Below are 8,129 nucleotides of genomic sequence, written 5' to 3' on the forward strand. Positions count from 1 at the left end.
CGACGCCGCCCCGCCGGAGTTGATCGCCGCCGCCGCCGTCACGCGAACCAAGGTAGCCGCCGGTTTTCTCGAAAAACCGTTCGGTTTTATTTCGAAACCGAGATGCGTTTTTTTATTCTTAGATCGGGTTTTTTTCGGTTTAACTAAATAGCGAACGCCCGTTCGTACGTTCGTTTTAACTAACGGTTTTCGTCGTTTAGCAGCAGACAGCGAACGTTCGTTCGTTAGCCTGTTCGTCAGTTTTTCTTTTTCTTGGATTTTCCGCGATTATTTTCGATCGCGATTTCTGATCCGATTTTCGTTTCAGTTTAACTTTCGCTCGTTTATCAGAATCAGGCGATTCAAGTGCCTAGAGTTTCATCTCGAAACCCTCTTTCTGTTTAACCAACTCAAACAAGTTTTTGCTACTGTAAAATTTGACTTAGGTCCATATTAGTAAACGAAGCTTGTTTCTTTCGCCGTTTGAGTTTCGTTGCTTAGTTCGATTTGATTCTTTTTGCAAACCGGAGTAAGTTGAACTTTCTGGTTAGATCTCTTATTTTGAGTTTTATCCGTGCACCCTTGCTTGATTGCTTATGTATGTATTGTTTGTTTGCGATAGAGTACCCGGAGTGCGAAGCGTGCTACTACGAGTCTCTAGGTTTCACGGATCATCAGCAAGGCAAGTAACACTTTGATCATACCTCTTTACCACCCAGTTTTATTGCATTAGATCAATTCTCAAACTATTGCATGATTAGGATCTGATTAATTTGTGGGTTCTGGGAAGTAGATGAGGTAGTACCTATTGCCCTGTTTACTATCAAACCTTTGGGAGTTACTTCTACGTTTGCTTATATTGCTATGCTATGCTCGTAGACGTGGATTGGGTTTGAGTGTATTTCATGACAGATGTGGGATTGTTAATTAATGGATCAACTTAAGGTGACTACTTTAATTTACACTGGGTGGATTGAGGCACCTGGAGAACCCAGTGTTGCCTGTATTTTTGGATATCCCGGAGTACCCGTGTGATCATCCTATGGACCGCCACCCAGACTCAAAGGGATCATGAGATTTTTCATGCCAGAAACTTTCATGTGCAGCCACAAGCTATTATGGGCTCTAGCATAGTTGAGTAGGTTACATGATCTCTTGAAGAGGTGGGCTAGCAGATGTAGGGGAAAGTAGGTGTAACTGTACACCCGGAGTAAAGAGTATTGTTTCTGAAAGACTGTGTCTCGGTCATCCGTTTCTCAAACACCATGTAGTGCGAGAAATCAAGCGGAGGCGATCGAGTCTTGTGGGGAAAAGTGCACAAACCTCTGCAGAGTGTATAAACTAATCATGGTTAGCCGTGTCCCCGGTTATGGACATCTTGAGTATCTAGTTCTTGGATTATCATGTGAATCTCATCATCATGTTACTTAATTTAATTTGATTCGGTTAATCACGTTCTTTATTGGGATTGAGTTGGAGGTACCTTCTCAATGTTTAACAACCACCATGATAGTTAAATAAAATTTATTCCTTTGTGGTAGGGAAAAATTGGCTTTTCGCAAAACTGTAACCATAGAGCTTTCCACCAGCCATATATGCATGTAGTGATAGCATTATTCTATTCATTACTATCTATGTGTTACATTGCCAGCATATTCCATGTGCTGACCCGTTTTCGGGCTGCAACGTATCATGTTGCAGACTTTTCAGACGACGAGTAAGGAGCCTTAGGTCGTGGTCTTATACTCAGTGATGCCGTTGGAGTTGATGGACTCACTTTATCTTCCAAGCCTTCCGCTGTTGTCGTTCTTAGATGGCCTTAAGCCATATTTATTTGTATTGAGTTCTCTTGAACTATTCGATGTAATAAGTTTGTGATTGCTACTCTGTTATAAATCCTTCAAAGTACTGTGCGTGTCAGCATTACCGATCCAGGGATGACACTGATGCACGGAGACTAGACTGTTTGAGGTCTGGTCGCTACAAAGATGGTATCAGAGCACACGCTGACTGTAGGACACGACCACTAAGCTAAAGCCCTAGATCATTACTCTCTTCTCATTTCTAACTCCTCTCCTTCTCTTCCACTCTTTTAGGATGGCGGATGCAAGGAACAAGTTCGCGCAACCGGATGAGGATACCCCTTTTGGACGACACTTGAAGGAAGTTACTAAGTACCTGAACATCGGAATACCAAGCTTCACCGGAACCTACAACACCACACTACCAGAAGAGGAGCGCTGGATGATTCAAGTTCTAGTTCTAGGAAGGACGTTCACGCCAGTCACTGAGCCCATAGAGTTTTCCTTTGATGCACCAACCTGGAGTCTAGGAAAGAGCATGGCAGCCCACGTCACCATGGGACGCATTGGAGAAGTGTACCACAATGATCTCAAGGATACTATCTATCAGATTTGTGGGCGCCGAGACGAGCAATGGGAGATGATCAGCACCAGGAAGGACAGATCTATTGCAACTTTCATTCAGGAGTTAAACCAGCACATTCGTCGCCAGGAGAACCAGATGTGCGCAGACATGATAGAACTGAAGAAGGCAAAGACTAGGATCATGGAACTGGAGGAAGAACTCAAGGCTACACGCGAGGATTATATGGAGGAAATCTTCGCACCAGTGGAGAAGAACGGCGACCTGACACAGAAGCTAGGAGTTTTCATGGGAGACCCCGCACCAGGAGGAGATGATGACGATTCTACTTTCCCGGAGAACTACATCATCATCGACGACACTGACTCGGACCCCAGTGATGATAATTGGGAGGATGAAGCCGGAGCAGATATCATGGAGTCTTCGACTGAGCAATTTTTCTAGTAGACCACCAAATTAGTAGTAGTATTCCACCATGTATATAGTAAAGTCCGAGCACTTTGTAACGATAGCTAGATCGATTGTATGCCTTGTTTGAATTGATTGGAGTGATATGATTGTGTTTGTCTCATGTGCATATGGGTAGTGTTTTCCCTCTAGACCTCATTCTATCCTATTTTCTCATCTTTTCTAAACCATCAAATGCCTTCGAGACGCGACACCGGATTTGTTTTCCCACCGGAGATCACTCAGTTGATTCAGCAGCAGAATGCCCTGATGCAAGTGCTAGTTCAGAACCAAGGCAACAACAACAACAACCCACCACTACCACCACCTGTTGATCACTTAGCCCGTTTTCTTAGGCTGAATCCGTCGGTGTTCTCCAGTAGCACCGAGCCGATTGTGGCAGATGATTGGCTCCGCAAGGTTGGAAGGGAGCTGACCACTGCAGGATGCACAGATGCGGAGAGAGTGCGTTTTGCCGCACATCAGCTCGATGGACCCACAGCATCATGGTGGGAGAATTACACATCCACTCACCCCATTGACACTGTCACATGGGACCAGTTTCAGCAAGCTTTCCGTACTGTCCATGTTTCAGCAGGAGCTATGGCCATGAAGAAGCGTGAGTTTTGCAACTTACGCCAAGGAGGACGTACCGTTGGCCAGTACGTGGAGGATTTTAGTAAGTTAGCACGTTATGCCCCAGATGACGTTGCTACGGATGCAGCTAAGCAGGAGAAGTTTCTGGAAGGACTGAATGATGAGCTGAGCATGCAGTTGATGGTGGCAACTTTTAACAACTACCAGGAGTTGGTAGATAGAGCTCTCATGATTGAAGGGAAGCAGCAGCAGATTGAGAGCCGTAAGAGAAAGTATGGACAAGGAAAGTACAGTACAGGAGCTCACCAGAAGCCTCGTTTTACCCCGAACTCGGGAGGACACCTTCAGCATAACCATGGAGGTCACAATCACAATGGAGGGAGCTTGCACAATCATAGTGGCCCCCAAGAATGGCAATGGATACGGAGGAAGCAATGGACAGAACCATACCAACCCATCAACCCCAGCCAAGAGGGATCTAAGCCACATTACTTGTTTCAAGTGCCAGAAGACTGGACATTATGCAACTGAATGACCGGAAGCTAAGAATGGAAATGGCAATGGAAGCTCGGGGAAGAAGCCGAACCCTTTCAACAGGGGACAGGTGAACCACGTTAATGTGGAGGAGGTTGAAGCACAGCCTGATGTAGTAATAGGTAAGTTTTTGGTTAAGTCATTTACTGCAATCGTTCTTTTTGATACTGGTGCATCGCATTCATACATATCAAGGGGATTTGTGGATAAGTTTAAGTTGCCCACCAAAGTTCTCAGAACACCTATGTTAGTAACCTCGCCAGGAGCAGAGTATATGACAAGCCAAGGATGTTTTCAGATGCCATTGGCCATAGGTAGGCATGTTTTCCCCTCAGACCTAATAGTTTTGGAGTCGCAAGGTTTGGATGTGATTTTGGGAATGGATTGGCTATCGATGTATGGAGGAAACATCGATTGCGCCAGTAAGACGATTTTGCTTACTACCCCAGAAGGAAGAAGGATTAAGTATGTATCCCGGCATGTGCCGAAGAGGACTCAAGTGAATTCCTTATCAGGAGTTGTACAGGAGGAAGTACCAGTGGTGAAGGATTTCCCTGACGTATTTCCAGAGGAGTTGCCAGGCATGCCACCGGATAGAGACATCGAGTTTTTGATTGAGCTTTTGCCAGGCACTGGGCCAATATCTAAGAGACCGTATAGGATGCCTGCTAAGGATTTGGAAGAAATTAAGAAGCAGATTAAGGATTTACTGGATAAAGGATATATTCGCCCAAGTTCGTCACCTTGGGGATCACCAGTACTTCTAGTGGAGAAGAAAGATGGATCGTTGAGGATGGTTGTTGATTATCGTGGATTGAATGAAGTAACAATCAAGAACAAGTACCCACTGCCAATGATCAATGATCTGTTTGACCGACTACAAGGAGCTAAAGTATTTTCCAAGATTGATTTAAGATCAGGATACCACCAGTTGAAGATTCGAGAGCAGGATATACCGAAGACAACTTTTACCACAAGGTATGGGCTATATGAGTACACCGTTATGTCATTTGGCTTGACTAACGCACCCTCCTATTTCATGAACATGATGAACAAAGTGTTTATGGAGTTTTTGGATAAGTTCGTCGTAGTATTCATTGATGATATTCTGGTCTATTCGAAGAATGAAGAAGAGCATAAGGAGCATTTGCGTTTGGTACTTGGAAAGCTTAGAGAACATCAGTTATATGCCAAGTTCAGCAAGTGCGAGTTTTGGTTAAAGGAAGTTGGATTCCTTGGACATGTTATATCCGGAGAAGGAATAGCAGTAGATCCCACCAAGGTTAACACTGTGACAAATTGGGAGTCACCCACGACAGTTGGAGAAATCCGGAGTTTTCTGGGACTCGCAGGATATTACCGGAGATTCATCGAGAATTTCTCGAAGATTGCAAAGCCTATGACGGAGTTGTTGAAGAAGGACACCAAATTCAATTGGACTGAGGAATGTGAGGCTAGTTTCCAGGAGTTGAAGAAACGTTTGGTTACAGCGCCAGTGTTGATTTTGCCAGATCAACGCAAGGATTATGAAGTATATTGTGATGCTTCTCGTCGAGGACTTGGAGCAGTGCTAATGCAGGAGGGAAGAGTTGTTTCATATGCCTCACGACATCTTAAACCCCATGAGTTGAATTATGCTCCACATGATTTGGAGTTAGCAGCCGTAGTACATGCGTTGAAGACGTGGAGACATTTTCTCATCGGAAACCATTGTGAGGTGTACACGGATCACAAGAGTTTGAAGTACATTTTCACGCAGAAGGAGTTGAATCTCAGGCAAAGGAGATGGTTGGAGCTCATTAAGGATTATGATATGAGATTGCATTATCACCAAGGGAAGGCTAACGTAGTAGCCGATGCGTTGAGCCGCAAGAGCCATGTCAACACACTCATGATCGGAGAGTTACCCAAGGAGTTAGCAGAAGATCTTTGTGATCTATGTTTGGAAATAGTTCCAAGAGGCTATGTAGCAGCATTGGAGATTCAGTCTACTTTGATGGATAAGATCAGAGAAGCTCAGAAGATAGAGAAGGAAATTGCCGAGATAAAGGAAAGAATGAGTAAAGGAAAAGCCAAGGGATTTCGTGAGGATGAGCACGATACCTTATGGTTTGAGGACCGCATTTATGTGCCCAATGATCCGGAGATCAGGAAGTTGATCTTGCAAGAGGCCCATGATTCACCATATTCGATTCACCCAGGAAATACCAAGATGTACCTAGATTTAAGGGACAGTTTCTGGTGGACCGGAATGAAGAAGGATATTGAGGAGTATGTAGCAGTTTGTGATGTATGTCAGAGAGTAAAGGCAGAGCATCAGAAGCCAGCAGGATTGTTACAACCATTGCCGATACCCGAATGGAAGTGGGATAAGCTAGGCATGGATTTTATCACGGGATTGCCCAGGACTCGTTCAGGCTATGACTCGATATGGGTTGTAGTCGATCGTTTGACGAAGGTAGCTCATTTCATCCCAGTAAAGACCACTTATACAAGTGCTATGTTGGCAAAGATATACATGACCAGGATCGTATGTCTGCATGGAGTTTCGAGGACCATTGTATCAGATAGAGGAACCCAGTTTACTTCAAAGTTTTGGAATCAGTTGCACGAGACTTTGGGTACCAGGCAAGAGTTTAGTACAACCTTTCATCCACAGACAGACGGACAGACCGAGAGAGTCAATCAGATTTTGGAGGACATGCTGAGAGCTTGTGCGCTAGATTATGGATCTAGTTGGGATGACAATTTGCCATATGCAGAGCTCTCTTATAACAACAGTTATCAATCTAGTTTGAAGATGGCCCCTTTCGAAGCTCTGTACGGAAGGAGGTGCAGGACACCGTTGTTGTGGGACGAAGTTGGAGACCGCCAGTTGTTTGGACCAGATTTGATTAAAGAGTCTGAACAAAAAGTGAAGTTGATTCGCGATAGGCTCAAGGTAGCCCAGTCCAGGCAGAAGAGTTATGCGGATTCTAAACGCAAGGAGATAGTTTACAAAGTCGGAGACAGAGTTTATCTTCGAGTATCACCACTTCGAGGAGTGAAGCGCTTTGGAGTTAAGGGAAAGTTAGCGCCACGTTTTGTAGGACCATACAAAGTTTTGGAGCGTATGGGTGAAGTTGCTTACAAGTTGGAATTGCCCGAAGGATTGTCGGGAGTTCACGATGTGTTCCATGTTTCTCAGCTAAAGAAGTGCCACGCAGAGATGGCTGAGATACCAATGAGAGATACAGTGCCACTGGAAGTGATTCAGCTGGATAGTGATTTGACCTATGAGGAGAAACCAGTCAAGATTCTCGAATATGCCAGCCGAGTCACCCGCAGCAAGGTTATCAAGTTTTCCAAAGTCCAGTGGAGTCACCATACCGAGGAGGAAGCCACCTGGGAGTGAGAGGAAGATCTACGGAAGGACCACTCTCACCTATTTTCTAGCCAACCCGAATCTCGAGGGCGAGATTCATCTTAAGGGGGTAGGTTTGTAACATCCCAAATTTTCAATTTGGAATGTTATACATAGATCATTCTTGCATATCATATTTTATTGCATTTTGTTTTGCGATCCTAGAAATTCTACGCAACTCAAGGACCCACGGAGAGAGTTGGGGATTTCGTTATTTTCATATTTGGGTTTTCTCAAATTTTGAAAATAGGATCATTTGTTTTAATTATTTTTCTCTCCGAAAATATTTCATATCAAAATATATGAGAGGAGATAATATGACTTCTCCACAAATAATGAAATATTGGAGGAAAAATATTAAAAACAAATATTTGATTTTATATGGATTTTATTTGATTTTATTTGAATTAGGAAAAATACGTGTTTTTCAAAGTTGCATTTTAGGCCCAAATAAATGTTCATCTTGTCCAGATTATTTTTAGAGGACGGGGAAAATTTATTTCGGGATTTTTAAAGTCTGTTTAGTATTTCTTTTGTTTGTTTTTCTGCTCGAAATTAATTTAAAAAACAAATCGCGAACCGGCTGACGGGCCGTGTCCGACCCGGACACCTCAGCCCGGCCGGCCTTATAAGCCGCGGCCTAATCCCACCACCAGCCCAAGTCGCCGCCGCCACCTAACCCTAACTCTAACCGATCCGCGCCGCCGCCACCGGATCCGCCGCCGCCGTCGCCGACGCCCGATGCCGCCTCCCGACGCCGTCGCCCTCGTTGTCGCCCGTCGCC

The sequence above is a fragment of the Triticum aestivum genome, chromosome 6D (genome assembly GCF_018294505.1).
Source record: "Triticum aestivum cultivar Chinese Spring chromosome 6D, IWGSC CS RefSeq v2.1, whole genome shotgun sequence".
Classification (NCBI taxonomy): Eukaryota; Viridiplantae; Streptophyta; class Magnoliopsida; order Poales; family Poaceae; genus Triticum; species Triticum aestivum.